This window comes from Aegilops tauschii, chromosome 7 (genome assembly GCF_002575655.3).
Source record: "Aegilops tauschii subsp. strangulata cultivar AL8/78 chromosome 7, Aet v6.0, whole genome shotgun sequence".
Classification (NCBI taxonomy): domain Eukaryota; kingdom Viridiplantae; phylum Streptophyta; class Magnoliopsida; order Poales; family Poaceae; genus Aegilops; species Aegilops tauschii.
Window position 1 is genome coordinate 599,717,726 of NC_053041.3, and position 16,793 is coordinate 599,734,518.

Here is a 16,793-nt window from a genome sequence, read left to right on the forward strand (position 1 = left end):
CACATCGATCTAGCCGGTAACACCTCATATCACTTTGCGGCCTCACGCACGGTATTCCCACGGGTGTCGCCTTACCATGGCCAGGGACCGTTTGCGCCTTTTGGCTCACGTATATGATAGTGTCGCTAGCATCCATATGACAGAGAACCCGGGCCGACATGACTAGTCGTGAACCCAAAGTGGCACTAACTTACGGGGACAGGCATACATGAATCAACATTGAGAACCGGGCTGTAGCGGACTACTATGGCTCATGGAAGCACAAGACTACATTTCCCCATAAGAGAGGCTACCAAGGATAAACAACTAGGTTGTCGGATCCCACACATACCAAGCATTTCAATCATACACATAATATGCTCGATATGTGTAAATACAACATGGCATCACAACATAACTCTACGACTCAAGTATTTATTCATTAGGCTCCAAGGAGCCAAGTATTACAATCATGGTCTCATGACCCAACACACAGAGCATACAAGCATCGAGCAGAAGCATAAACATGTCTGAGTACAGACAACTACAAATGAAAAAGGCTGAGAAGCCTCACTATCTACAAGACCCTCCCAAGGGTACAAGATCGTAGCTGAGGTAACAAGGTAAACGTCGAAGTCCATGCGGAACTACTAGCGAGACTGACGTCTCTCTGCAAAACATAAGATAGGCAAACATGAGTACAAATGTACCCAGCAAGACTTACATCAAAACTAGCTACATATGCATCAGTATCAACAAAGGGGGTGGTGGAGTTTGACTGCAGCAAGCCAGCTTTGACTCAGTGGCTATCCTAAACTATGACTGCAAGTAACTCTTTTGAGGTGGCGCACACGAGTCCACATATTCACCATATCAATACACCACTATGGATCCGCTCCCGTCTCCCTACGAGAAGGCCATGTCAGGACCCCGATTCCAAGTCACATCGATCTGGCCGGTAACACCTCATATCACTTTGCGGCCTCACACACGGTATTCCCACGGGTGTCGCCTTACCATGGCCAGGGACCGTTTGCTCCTTTTGGCTCACGTATATGATAGTGTCGCTAGCATCCATATGACAGAGAACCCGAGCCGACATGACTAGTAGTGAACCCAAAGTGGCACTAACTTACGAGGACAGGCATACATGAATCAACATCGAGCATGTCGGTTAGCAGCGTGCGAATCCGGGCTGTAGCACTGGGCTAACAGGACTCCGATGAACCGGGCTGTAGCAGGCTAGGAAGGACTCCGGATGTCACCATGTGACATTTCCCCGAAGGGACAGACACAGGAACGAAGTGAATCACATGCCGGCCAGTCAAGTGTTCCGGAGCAGTAGTGCTAGGCTAGCAGGACTCCGGTGAACCGGGCTGTAGCGGACTACTATGGCTCATGGAAGCACAAGACTACATTTCCCCATAAGAGAGGCTACCAAGGATAAACAACTAGGTTGTCGGATCCCACACATACCAAGCATTTCAATCATACACACAATATGCTCGATATGTGTAAATACAACATGGCATCACAACATAACTCTACGACTCAAGTATTTATTCATTAGGCTCCGAGGAGCCAAGTATTACAATCATGGTCTCATGACCCAACATACAAAGCATACAAGCATCGAGCGGAAGCATAAACATGTCTGAGTACAGACAACTACAAATGAAAAAGGCTGAGAAGCCTGACTATCTACAAGACCCTCCCAAGGGTACAAGATCGTAGCTGAGGTAACAAGCTAAACGTCGAAGTCCACGCGGAACTACTAGCAAGACTGACGTCTCTCTGCAAAACATAATATAGGCAAACGTGAGTACAAATGTACCCAGCAAGACTTACATCAGAACTAGCTACATATGCATCAGTAACAACAAAGGGGGTGGTGGAGTTTGACTGCAGCAAGCCAGCTTTGACTCATTGGCTATCCTAAACTATGACTGCAAGTAACTCTTTTGAGGTGGCGCACACGAGTCCACATATTCACCATATCAATACACCACTATGGATCCGCTCCCATCTCCCTACGAGAAGGCCATCCATAGCACTCACGCTTATCTTGCGAGTTTTAGAGTACCCACTTTCACTTGTCTATGAACTGTATAGGCAACCTAGAAGTCCTTTACCGCGGACACGGCTATTCGAATAGATCATTTATAACCCTGCAGGGGTGTACTTCTTCACACACGCTCTCGCCACTTACCACCATGTACATGTCGTGTATCTCGGCAACCTTCAAGCGGAAGCCTGGCGAGGGAGTCGGCCACGACCTGACTAACCACACAAGTCTCTAGTCCAGGTTTATCGCCTATTCAGGTTCCTTCCGCGAGGAGATCCGGCCGGGGTTTCGCTCACAGCCCCAAATGATGTGTGCAGGGTTCCCGAGACACCAAACGGGCGCCTGGTACACCGAGCCACGGTGTATCTACCGCGTCATAGCCCACCCCTAGGGTCAGCGCTACCCACGGCCTCCAACACATATCCTACAGACGCCAGAAACTAGTTGCAACTCCTGGACAGAGATCAAGGTGATTAATAAGTCGAGAGGGTCCATTGGTTTCGGGCCCAACGCGTGGTAGTAGCTGTTCATGGATCACAAACACAGAACTCAGTTCCTGAGGACGGTTTCAATGAGACAACCCACCATGTACTCCTACATGGCCTCTCACCACTACCTTTACCAAATCGTGTTCACACACTTAGCTCACACATAGTAGGACATGTTCATCACCATTCCAATTCATCCCCGATGAATCAGACCTGACTCAACTCTAAGCAGTAGCAGGCATGACAAACAAGCATGAATGAGTAGGCACATCAGGGCTCAAACAACTCCTACTCATGCTAGTGGGTTTCATCTATTTACTGTGGCAATGACAGGTCATGCAGAGGAAAGGGGTTCAACTACCGCAGCATGTAACAGTTGAATCGTTGTTGTCCTAATGCAGTAAAAGAGAGCAGGAGCAAGAGAGTGGGATTGTATCGGAATGAACAAGGGGGTTTTGCTTGCCTGTCACTTCTGAAGATAGTATAGTTCTTCATCGGTGTCATCGAACTCATCGTCGGAACATTGTCTACTGAGAGGGGACAAATAACAGCAACAAAGAAGGAACACGATCAATGCAATGCAACAATATGATGCATGAATGTGACATGGCAATATGCTGTGATTTGAGCTAATGCAACTAGCAATGATTTGAATGGAGTTGGTTTGAACGCAAGATTCAAATTCAAACTCCACATAATGCATTTCAAATGCCATTAATTCAAATTGTCATATACAGTAGCTTTAGGTTGCTCAAACATGCATGAAAATGCCATAAACAGATTCTTTGGATTTTTCTGATGATTTTTCATATATAATTTGTTTCATTTGGAGTTACGGTTGGTTTTATATGATTTTTAGAAGTTTTGGATATTTTCTAAATTAAATAAATCGTTTCTGATTTATTTTAAATCCCAGAAAATATTTACTGCGCCAGCACTACGTCATACTGACCTCAGCAGGTTAGTGACCCAGTGCTGTTCAGTGTCAATGAAAGGTGGGTCCGGTCAACGGACACGTCAGCACAGTCAATGCTGACGCGTGGGTCCAGGGTAATTAGATTAAACTTAATCTAGTTTAGTTAGCCAGTTAGTTAGGACGTGGGGCCCGGCTGTCAGTTTCACTAGAGGTTAATTAGTGGCGCAATTAGCTGCTAATGGTTGTGTCACGCCGGCACAGCTGGAGTTAGCCGCCGGCCAGGTCAGTGACAGCGGAACGGCTCGGGTCTCGCCCTCTGGCGACCAAACTAGCGGCCGATAGCATCTATGCGTAGCTGTTGTGTGCGCGCACCGAACCGTGGCATCAGTTCGTGCTGGGGAGGCCGGAATTGGCGACGGCGGCGAGCGAGGCGGCGGCCGGAGCTTGGGTTCGAAGCTGCAGTGGGCATAGCACCTACGGCCTATACGAGGTGCGGTGAGCACGTGGGTGTGCTCGGTTGGGGGCTACGGTGACTGTGGCCACGGCGGCGAGGGGCTCAGGCGGCGGCGCGATTCGGTCGTCGGCGAAGCGGCGGCTATGGCGAGGAAAAGAGTACGGGAGAGAGGGGAAAAGAGGCAGGGGCTCACGGCAGTTCGGATGAAGGAGTCGGTGAGCTCGGGGGCGGCCTGACGGCGACGTACGGGCGACGGCGATCTCGGTCAACCCGAGGTTGAAGACGATGGTGTGGAGGGGATGCAGGGCGTCCGGGCTCGGTTCCTTCGGCTTGGGGAGGCGGAGCTCATCGACGGTGCTGGTGGACACGACAGAGGGGTGAGGGGATGGCTGTGGCCGCGGCAGCGGCAAGCGGCGGCGATTGTGGCGTTCGGTGGTGCTGCGCGGAGAGAGCAGAGGAGGGGGGTGGACACGGGGAGAGTGAGAGAGGAGCCAGGGGGTTAGCGTGTCGGCGTCCAGGGCGTCCAAAAGCTCGGCGGCAAGTAGGAGGTGGCGGGGCGTGTGCTCGCGCGCGGCGGCCATGCGCGCACTTTCCTCCTGGCGGGAGGTTGGTGATGACTGGCAGAGGACAGTGGGCTGGGCCTCTGCTGGGCCGGCGTGGGGTGCCAGGTATGTGGCCTCTGGCCTTTCTCTCTCTCCTTTTTTCTATTTGTTTCTGTTATCTATTTCTGTCTTTGTTTTCTGATTTAGCAAAAATACTAAACCACTTCAAAACTTCAGAAAAATAGTTGTGTGAACTAAGTGGTCTTTAACCCAAACCACACAACAATTTCCAGAATTATTGAACATATATTTATTATATAATAAATATAAATCCAATTCAAATATTTATTGGATTAATTCAAGGGTCCAAAATAATTATTCCTGAGATTTAAAAATATTGGTTTGAATTTTATCTCTTGCCAATATTTCCAGATATTAACAGGAACATTTTCTTGGGCTTGTTTGAGGAGATTTTTAATGTTGATTATTTCTGAAATGATTTCTGAGGCTTTCCACTTTCCCCAATTCAATTTTCAGGAATTTTAGACATGATGCATGAGTGCAGATGCAGCTATTTCACTCAGGTATTCTAGGGTTGTGACATTAGCACATGATCATCTGTATTAGGTAGGACCTAAAAACCCTCTTTAAGGTAAAATAGCATAAAACAATATAGACCCTGACTCTCCATTATGGAGAATGGAGATCATCCTGTCTCCAATTCTTGCGCTTCGTTTCCTTTTGCTTCCAAGAACCTCCATACGACTGTCCATACATTTTTCCCATTCTTTGATTTTCATGTCTCCACTTCTTTTAGAAATCCGGTATGGACAGTTGAGATTCGTAGGATGACCTGGCTGTATGTTCAAAACATCAAGGCGACCATTCTGATACATCAGATGAGGCACACAATCATTCGGGATTTCCTGTTGAAAAACATAGTAATAACTTCGTAGTTAGCAATGTAGTTAAGCTTTAAAAGAATTTATGCAAAAGATGCACGGATGTCGTAATACTAAAAAATCTTACCATGGCATCTCCATGGATGTTACCGTAGTTCAATACGTGCACTAGTGGCACGTATTGACCATAATGTGGAGGAGTTTTATAATAGATATTGTAATTCTCAAGATTAGTACAAAATGAGACCAAATGATTTTTCTCCTGATAAGTTAACTCAGAGCCATCGATGTAGTAGGTTCTGTCAACCATGTTTCGCACATTTTTTGAACAATGAAAATAAGCTGTCAACTATTTTGAAATGAGCAATAAAAATTAGTTAATAACTATGTTTGAGAAACTCACATAGCGGTAGAATTGGAAGCGTATCAACAAGGACCGAAATGTCCATATTGTCTTGGTCGATGTCAGGATCACCAAGATCCATGGTGACAAGCATACCCTCATAAAAATCATACATCTTGCAAAGTGCTTCCCAATTTTTGCAACCAAAATGGGTTATGCTCTCAGAATTATACAGATTTACTTCAAAATCCATATCATGATGGGTCCTTAGGTGAATTTTCTTTGTTTCCATACTTTCATGGTCTTCAAAACCCATCCTCTCCAAGACATAGCGTCTTGCATGGCATGGGATAAGCTAGTCGAATTGTAAAAGATGAAAATTAAACATTGAAATAGTTGAAGTCGTGCTTAATTACAAAAAAAACACTTGTCGTCGTTGGGTACTGTTTCAATATCGAAGGTCTCCTCGAGCTTAATGCTGAAGTGCCGATCTTCGTCCAGGTGAGGCCTGTCGCATAGACCTCGGTCGTCGTGGCACCAGTCGCACTCCCCCGGGATACTTTCGTCGTCCGAGTACGACATTTCCTACGTTCATAATTTAAATTTTAAACTTGTACAATTCAATATATGTACTATAAAAATTAAATTAGAACATTATTATTCATCATGGGTTGACTATCGGTCTGTCGAGTCTTTTCTCGAAAACTCTCAGCTCACGTGGTGTATATATTCGACCGTCGGTGATGGTAGCTCCTCCTTTCATTCCCGAGTGCATTACACCAAATTGTCTAGCACACGTGAACGAAGGAGAAGCTACCCCCACGACAACAGTCGGTATTCTTTGTCCTCTCATATATGGTGGAGACTCTCCCTCATTGATTCCTCTCTGACATTTGTGACCCTCGATGATGGTAGCTCCTCCTTTCACGAGTGCATTACACCAAATTGTCTAGCACGCGGGAACGAAGGAGAAGCTACCCCCACGACAACAGTCGGTATTCTTCGTCCTCTCATATATGGTGGAGACTCTCCCTCACTGATTCCTCTCTGACATTTGTGACAGTCGATGATGGTAGCTCCTCCTTTCATTCCCAAGTGCATTACACCAAATTTTCTAGCACACAGGAACGAAGGAGAAGCTACCCCCACGACAACAGTCGGGATTCTTCGTCCTCTCATATATGGTGGAGACTCGACAGACTTAAAGTCAACCCGAAATATCGGTTAATTATCTTTCAAAAAAAGGACATATCGAGCGCCTGAAATTTTCCGGAACGGAAATATACATTTTTTCATCGACAGATTTGGCTGGTCTCACCTCGAGATCGGAGGGGGGTCGGTGACGGGGACGACGGCGGGGATGATGGAGGGGCTCCTAGATTTCTGCAAAAACAAAAACCCTATAAGCTATGAAATAATCAAATGCATCCGCCTTGCATAGTGCTCTCCAATTTTAGCATTCAAAGTAGGAGTAGTTTTCCTATTTGAGCATTCAATAAGCAAAACCAAATCGTAAAATAAAGTAGTATTCAAAGCATGCATTCAATTATAAGCAAAACTACATCATCTCTTGCGTCCGTACATCGTCGAATATTATCACTAATACACCTCGAATAGTATCATACATATAGAATCGCTAATACAGTTGCGCCCGACGGGTATGGCGCGGGCGGTGGACACCCAAAGAGAAGGAACCATCACAGGATCATAGCTGCAGTGAGATCCCAAAAGAACCTGCCAGGTATTGTCGAACCTGCCCTCCAACACAACCATGTAGCGATGGACGTGCCCGTCCTCCTCGCTGACATGGTGACGTACCAGGTCCGCGGTGTCTGGAAGCCTCGGCACCGTCACTAGCCCACGCGACCGCCACCAAACAAGGTTCAGGTCAACGGCGGGCTGGCTCCTCACCAAGCTATGCCCCCCGGAAGGTAGCACCTCCCAATACCAGCCCGGCAGAGCGGGTCGACGACGAGGATGTGGGATAGGCATCGTCGATGTCGATACGGAATAGTTGCTTGAACTAAAAAAATAAACTAGTTCTATTAATTTTCTTGCTAAAAATAAACTACTTCTATAGTAAAATAAAGTAGTTTTATTAAATCAACTAGTTCAACTACTAAGCACTTACTATAAATAAAATAAAGTAGTACTTACTAAAAATAAACTACTTCTATAGTAAAATAAAGTAGTTTTATTGAATCAACTAGTTCAACTACTAAGAACTTACTATAAATAAAATAAAGTAGTACTTACTAAAAATAAACTACTTCTATATATAGTAAAATAAAGTAGTTTTATTAAATCAACTAGTTCAACTACTAAGCACTTACTATAAATAAAATAAAGTAGTACTTCCTAAAAATAAACTACTTCTATAGTAAAATAAAGTAGTTTTATTAAATCAACTAGTTCAACTACTAAGCACTTACTATAAATAAAATAAAGTAGTACTTACTAAAAATAAACTAGTTTAACTAGTTCTATTATTTATCGACCCCCCCACCCCCTCATGTCGAAGTTACCGGGGAGGGGGTATATCCACAACGACATACCCGATAAAAAATAAGAAGAGGAAGAAGAAGATAAAAAAAGAGGAGAAGAAGAAAGGAATAGAGGAGAAGATTGAAGAAAAAAAAGAAGAAAAAAAGAGGAGAAGAAGAAAGGAATAGAGGAGAAGAAGAAAAAATAGTAAATATTCTATTTTTTTCTTCTTATCCTCTATTCCGTTCTTCTTCTCCTCTTTTTTCTTCTTCTTTTTTCCTCTTCTTATTTATTTCTCCTCTTCTTCTCCTTCTTCTTGTCCTTCTTCCTCTTCTTATTTTCCTTTTTCCTCTCCTTCTTTTCTTCTTCTTCTTCCTTCTTCCTTCTTCCTCTTTTCTTCCTTTTCCTTATTTTACTTTTCCTCTACACTAACCTAAAATCGATATCTACTAACAACCTAAATAAAAAAATTAATACATATATGATGAAAAACATATATAAAAAAATGCTATGAACATTATATTCATACATACATAGCCACATCCATTCATCATATAGCTACCACATACATATATACATTATATATATGAAAAACATGCAATGAACTAAAAAATAATACACATTATATGAAAAAAAGCACTGAACAGAGCCGTGGCGGCGGCGGCTCACATCGGGGGGGGGGGGGCGAGCGCGACGGCGGGGGCGGCGAGGGCGTCGGCAACGGCCACGGCAGGGGCGTGGCCGGTGACGATGGCGACGATGGGGGTGGGTCGTGGCGCAGGGGCGCGGCCGGGCGCCCTCGGGGGCGGCGGACGGCGACGGCGTGGGCGGCGGACGGCGTCGTCGTGGACTCGGGGGCAGCAGACGTCGTCGGCGTGGGCTCGGGGGCACGGGCGACGGCGACGGCGGCGGGGCAGCCTGGCGGCGTCGAGGAGGTCGGCGTCGTCGGGGGCAACTGGCGATGAAATTCTGAGTTTTTGCAAAGTGTTTCTTATATAGCAAAAGCTTTGGTCCCGGTTGGTAGCACCAACTGGGACCAGTGCCACCCTTTAGTCCCGGTTGGTGCCACCAACCGGGACCAAAGGTCTCTTTTCAGCAGCCCAAAGGGCGGGAAGCAGAGGCCTTTGGTCCCGGTTGGTGCCACCAATCGAGACTAAAAGGGGGCATTGGTCCCGGTTGGTGCCACGAACCGGGACCAATGCACCCCTTTAGTCCCGGTTGGTGCTACCAACCGGGACCAAAGTCCTTGTGCTACCCGCATCGCGGCCAAAAGTTTAGTCCCACCTCGCTAGTTGAGAGAGCTCGAGTGTGATTTATAAGCGCTGCTGCGCCCACCCTCTCGAGCTCCTCTCAACTGCAGGCTTTCGGGATGCACTTCGTGTACAAAACGGACAATCTTTTTCGAAGTATCAGGGTTTCATATGGAAACTAGTCTGTTACAAAGGGATTTTACTTTTTTTTAACTTATTTGAACTCCAGACTTTTTATGTGTTCAAAATGCACCATTCAAAGCCACATTATCAATTTTCAACCCTTTCTGACTTCATTTGTTATTTTTCATGCATTTACTGATTTTTTTTGAGCTATAAGACCCTGAAATTGAAAAGCATTTCAAATGAACTCTGAAAAGGTTGAAAGTTGGCATGGTATCATCATTTCACCCACATAGCATGTGCAAAAAAGTAGAGAGGGTTACGGGAAAAACTGGATGCACTTCGTGTACAAAACGGACAATGTTTTTCGAAGTATCAGGTTTTCATACGGAAACTCCTCTGTTACAAAGGGATTTCACTTTTTTTAACTTATTTGAACTCCAGACTTTTTTTGTGTTCAGAATGCACCATTCAAAGCCACATCATCAATTTTCAAACCTTTCTGACTTCATTTCTTATTTTTATGCATTTACTGATTTTTTTGAGCTATAAGACCCTGAAATTGAAAAGCATTTCAAATGAACTCTGAAAAGGTTGAAAGTTGGCATGGTATCATCATTTCACCCACATAGCATGTGCAAAAAATAGAGAGGGTTATGGCAAAAACTGGATGCACTTCGTGTACAAAACGGACAATCTCTTTCGAGGTATCAGGGTTTCATACGGAAACTCATCTGTTACAATAGGAATTTCATTTCTTCACATGTAACTGCAGTGATATTCTAGATCAAAGGCATCATCATAATAGTTGTGGAGAGAAAGTCTTCACTTTTTCTTCGCTTGTGTCCTTTGCTTATTGCGCCGTAACCATGGATAATCTTCATCGTTTATCAGGGTGCTTGGGTCAGCCTTGACTTTGAAGGGAGGAATTTCATCAAACTTTTCATAATCTTCGGACATGTCTGTCTTGCCCTCCACTCCCACGATGTCTCTTTTTCCTGAAAGAACTATGTAGCGCTTTGGCTCATCGTATGATGTGTTCGCTTCCTTATCTTTTCTTTTTCTCGGTATGGTAGACATGTCCTTCACATAGAAAACCAACGCCACATCATTGGCTATGACGAACGGTTCGTCTGTGTACTCAAGATTGTTCAGATCCACTGTTGTCATTCCGTACTCTGGGTCTACCTGTACCCCGCCTCCTAACAGATTGACCCATTTGCACTTAAACAAAGGGACCTTAAAATCATGTCCGTAGTCAAGTTCCCATATGTCCACTATGTAACCATAATATGTGTCCTTTCCCCTCTTGGTTGCTGCATCAAAGCAGACACCGCTGTTTTGGTTGGTGCTCTTTTGATCTTGGGCGATCGTGTAAAATTTATTCCCATTTATCTCGTATCCTTTGTAAGTCAATACAGTCAAAGATGGTCCCTTGGACAACAAGTACAGCTCATCACAAACAGTGTTGTCACCTCTAAGATGTGTTTCCAACCAACTGCCGAAAGTCCTGATGTGTTCACATGTACTCCAGTCGTCACACTCCTCCGGGTGTTTGGAGCGCAGACTGTTCTTGTGTTCATCGACATACGGGATCACCAAGGTAGAGTTCTGTAGAACTGTGTAGTGTGCTTGAGACCAAGAATGCCCGTCCCTGCATATTATTGAGTCCCCTCCAAGTGTGCCTTTTCCAGTCAGTCTCCCCTCATACCGCGATTTAGGGAGACCAATCTTCTTAAGGCCAGGAATGAAGTCAACACAAAACCCAATGAAATCCTCTGTTTGATGACCCATGGAGATGCTTCCTTCTGGCCTAGCACGGTTACGGACATATTTCTTTAGGACTCCCATGAACCTCTCAAAGGGGAACATATTGTGTAGAAATACGGGCACCAGAATGACAATCTCATCGACTAGACGAACTAGGACGTGCGTCATGATATTGAAGAAGGATGGTGGGAACACCAGCTCGAAACTGACAAGACATTGCGCCACATCACTCCTTGGCCTTGGTATGATTTCTGGATCGATCACCTTCTGAGAGATTGCATTGAGGAATGCACATAGCTTCACAATGGCTAATCGGATGTTTTCCGGTAGAAGCCCCCTCAATGCAACCGGAAGCAGTTGCGTCATAATCACGTGGCAGTCATGAGACTTTAGGTTCTAGAACTTTTTCTATGGTATATTTATTATTCCCTTTATATTCGATGAGAAGCCAGACGGGACCTTCATACTGAGCAGGCATTCAAAGAAGATTTCGTTCTCTTCTTTGGTTAGAGCGTAGCTGGCAGGACCTTCATACTACTTTGGAGGCATGCCGTCTTTTTCGTGCAAACATTGCAGGTCCTCCCGTGCCTCCGGTGTATCTTTTGTCTTCCCATACACGCCCAAGAAGCCTATCAGGTTCACGCAAAGGTTCTTCGTCACGTGCATCACGTTGATTGAAGAGCGGACCTCTAGGTCTTTCCAGTAGGGTGGGTCCCAAAATATAGATTTCTTCTTCCACATGGGTGCGCGTCCCACAGCGTCATTCAGAACAGCCAGTCCGCCGGGACCCTTTCCAAAGATTACGTGTAAATCATTGACCATAGAAAGTACGTGCTCACCGGTACGCATGCCGGGCTTCTTCCGGTGATCTGCCTCGCCTTTGAAATGCTTGCCTTTTCTTCCTGCATTTGTCCAGGTATATACTTTCGATGTCAGCTAAACAGTGCGTGCAAGCGTGGTATCCCTTGTTTGTCTGTCCTGAAAGGTTACTGAGAGCAGGCCAATCGTTGATGGTTACAAACAGCAACACGTGCAGGTTAAATTCCTCCTGATTGTGCTCATCCCATACACGTACACCGTTTCCATTCCACGGCTGTAAAAGTTCTTCAACTAATGGCCTTAGGTAAACATCAATGTCGTTGCCGGGTGGCTTAGGGCCTTGGATGAGAACTGGCATCATAATGAACTTCCGCTTCATGCACATCCAAGGAGGAAGGTTATACATACATAGAGTCATGGGCCAGGTGCTGTGATTGCTGCTCTGCTCCCCGAAATGATTAATGCCATCCGTGCTTAAACCAAACCATACGTTCCTTGGGTCACCTGCAAACTCAGCCCATTACTTTCTCTTGATTTTTCTCCACTGCGACCTGTCAGCGGGTGCTCTCAACTTCCCGTCTTTCTTACGGTCCTCTCTGTGCCATCGCATCAACTTGGCATGATCTTCGTTTCTGAACAGACGTTTCAACCGTGGTATTATAGGAGCATACCACATCACCTTCCACTACTAGGGAAAAGCCTATACACAGAGGTATAGCAGTAGTGCTGGTTAAAATAGGGCGCTACTGCTACTTTGTAGTAGCGCGTTCCAGGAAAGCGCGCTATAGCTACAGCTATAGCAGTAGCACGTGTGCAAGAAAATGCGCTACCACTATAAATCCCACCGTGTTGGCGGTAGGCTAGGAAAAGTAGTGGTGGTTCCGCACGAAGCGCGCTACCACTATGTTCGTTGTTGCAGCTCGTTTTCTGCGTAGAGCGCTACAACTAAGAAAGAAAAGAAAAATGAAAAAATAGAAAACTACATGAAAATGAAAGAAGTAGGAAACAGAGAAATGAAAAAAAGAAAATGTAAGGATAAACAAAAGAAATAACTGCTTCCTATAGCAGTAGTGTTTTTTTCTAAAACGCGCTATAGCTAACTTAGCTATCGCGCTTTTTCTTAAGAGCGCTACTGCTAGTTCGACTTAACCACCCGCGAGCTCAAAATTTTGCTAAGTCCTCCTTCCCCCCCTCGTTCCCCTAACTCCTCTGTCGCCGCCGCCCGAGCCCGAGCCTGCCCTCAACGCCGCTGCCCGAGGCTGCCCTCAACCTCACCGCCGCCGCCCGCCGCAGCTCTCGACCTCACAGTCGCCGCCCTCGACCTCACCGCCGCCGCCTGAGCCCGCCCAGGACTGCCGCCTCCCGATCCCGAGCCCGCCCTCGCCGCCCCTACCTCCGTCGCCGAGCACCTCCCCGCCACCGTCTCTCCCCTCTCTGTAAGCCCCCCACCCCTCCCCCACCCTCTCTCTCTCTCTGCTTAGTTTGTAGATGTTTTCTAGTAGTAGTAGATGTTAATTTAGTGTTCATAGATAATGATTTTTAGTAGTAGAAAATGTTAATTAGTAGTAGTGATGGTACTAGTTAACTAGGGCAGTATGGTTAATAGTAGATGTTTTTTACTATTGTATAATGTAGTTTTTTTACTGTTTTTAGTAAGTGTTTAAAATAATTAGTAAGTAACTTAATAAACTAGTTGAACTAGTTTAGTTTTAGTTGAACTAGTTTAGTAAGTAAATTAATAAACTAGTTGAACTAGTTGAATTAATAGAACTAATGTATTTTTAGTAAGAAAATTAATATAACTAGTTGAACTAGTTTATTTTTAGAAAGAACTAGTTTTTTCTATTTATAGGAAGTTTATATTTAGTAAGAACTAGTTGAACATGTCATATTTGTTGTTATTTTTTTAGTTTAAGCAATTATTCGGGATGTATTAGTGATAACTTATAGGGTTTTTGTTTTTGCAGAAATCAAGGAGCCCCTCCATCATCCCCACCATCGTCCCCGTCACCGACCCCCTCCGACCTCGAGGTGAGACCAGCCAAATCTCTATGTCAATATGATTCCTATAAGATATGATGTAGATAAAAACATGTATATCTTGTGTTGCTCAAATAGGTCATGTTCAGGTTACACCTCCGAGTGGCCTATGTTTTGCCAAAGTGTTGATTATTTTCCGTTCCGGCAAATTTCAGGCGCTCGATATGTCCTTTTTTAGCAAAGGTCATGCCGGATTTTTGGTGAATTCTGGCATGACTTGTGCTAGAATATGATGGAAATATTGAGTGGCCTGGATTTTCTTGAAAAATAATGATCTAATTTAGGTTTCTTTAGTACATATATTTAATTGTACAAGTTTAATCTTTGAATTATGAATGTAGGAAATATCATACTCGGACGATGAAAATCTCCAGGGGGAGTGCAGCTGGTGCCACGACGATCGAGGTCTGTGCGACAGGCCTCACCTGGACGAAGATCGGCGCTTCAGCATTAAGCTCGAGGAGACCTTCGATGTTGAAACGGTACGCAACGGCGACAATTGTTTTTTTCGTAATTAAGCACGACTTCAACTATTTCAACATTTAATTTTTCATCATTTACAATTCGACTAGCATATCCCATGCCATGCAAGACGCTATGTCTTGGAGAGGATGGGTTTTGAAGACCATGAAAATTTTGAAACAAAGAAAATACACCTAAGGACCCATCATGATATGGATTTTGAAGTAAATCTGTACAATTCTCAAAGCATAACCCATTTTGGTTGCCAAAATTGGGAAGCACTTTGCAAGATGTATGGTTTTTATGAGGATATGATTGTCACCATGGATCTTGGTGATCCTGACATCGAGCAAGACAATATGGACATTTGGGTCCTTGTTGATACGCTTCTGATTCTACCGCTATGGAGTTTCTCAAACATAGTTATTAACTAATTTATATTATTTATTTCAAAATAGTTGACAGCTTATTTCTATTGACAGCTTATTTTCATTCTTCAAAGAATGTGCGGAAGATGGTAGACAAAACCCACTACACCGATGGCTCCGAATTAACTTATAAGGAGAAAAATCATCTGATCGCATTTTGTACTGATCTTGACAATTACAATACATATTATCGAACTCCTCCAAATTATGGTGAATACGTGCCACTAGTGCACGTGTTGAACCACGGTAACTTCTATGGAGATACCCTGGTAAGATTTTTTACTATTATGACATCCGTCCATCTTTTGCATACTTCTAAAACTAGTACATCATTGCTAACTACGAAGTTATTACTATGTTTTTCAACAGAAAATCCCGATGGATTGTGTGCCTCATCTGGTGTATCAGAATGGTCGCATTGATGTTCTGAACATACAGCCAGGTCATCCTACGGATCTCACCTGTGCATATCGGATTTCTAAAACCGGTGAACACATGCTAATCAAAGAATGGAAAAAATGCTTGGACAGTCATAAGGAGGTTCTTGGAAGCAACATTAAGCGAAAGGCAAGAATTGGAGACAGGATAATCTCCATTCTCCATAATGGAGAGTCAGGGACTATCTTGTTTTATGCTATTTTACTTTAGAGAATATAGTAGGTCCTAAGAGAATGTAGTAGGTCCTATGAGGTAAAATATGTTTATTATGTGGTACAATGTGTTAGAGTTGATGATGAAGAGTAGTTGTGATTATGACTAGTGACCAACTTGCTATGTGATGTCTCATTGATGAAAACGATGATCATGAGGAGGTTTTATATGACAATGATGTATTATGATGATAAGTTGTTAACGATATGATGATGATGACATTTATTATATTATTGGGTGAAAGAACCACGGATTAGTTTCAAGTGGATGTCCATCATCCACTGGAAACTAGTCCACGGTTCTTTCACCCTGTGATGTAATAACTCATTATGATGTAAAAACAATCTCTAAATTGCTGTTGTATGAAAACTTGTCTAAAGGTGTATGAATACAACATGAAATAAAATTAAAATACGGAATAATAGTAGTAGCACGGGCTGGGAGAAGCGCTACTAGTAATTACCAGTAGCGCTCTTTGATGAAAGCCCTACTACTAAGTCGACATAGCAGTAGCGTGGGTTAACAAACGCTACTGCTAACCTTTAGCTGTAGCGCCTTACTAGTAGCGCGGTACCCGGCGCTACTGATAGGCATTATACCCGCGGTACTGCTAGGGTTTTCCCTAGTAGTGTTCACAGGAACCTTCTTCCTGGGGGGGCTCGCCGTCAACATCACCAGGGTCATCTTCTGCACACCGGTAAGGATCTTATACCGCAATGCACCGCATACTGGGCATGCGTTCAAATCCTCGTACGCACCGCGGTAGAGGATGCAGTCATTAGGGCATGCATGTATCTTCTGCACATCGAAACCTAGAGGGCATTTGACCTTCTTTGTTGTGTACGTATTGTCGGGCAATTCGTTATCCTTTGGAAGCTTCTTCTTCAATATTTTCAGTAGATTCTCAAATCCTTTGTCAGGCACAGCATTCCCTGCCCTCCACTGCAGCAATTCCAGTACGGTACCGAGCTTTGTGTTGCCATCTTCGCAATTGGGGTACAACCCTTTTTTGTGATCCTCTAACATGCGATCGAACTTCAGCTTCTCCTTTTCACTTTCGCACTTTTCCCTTGCATC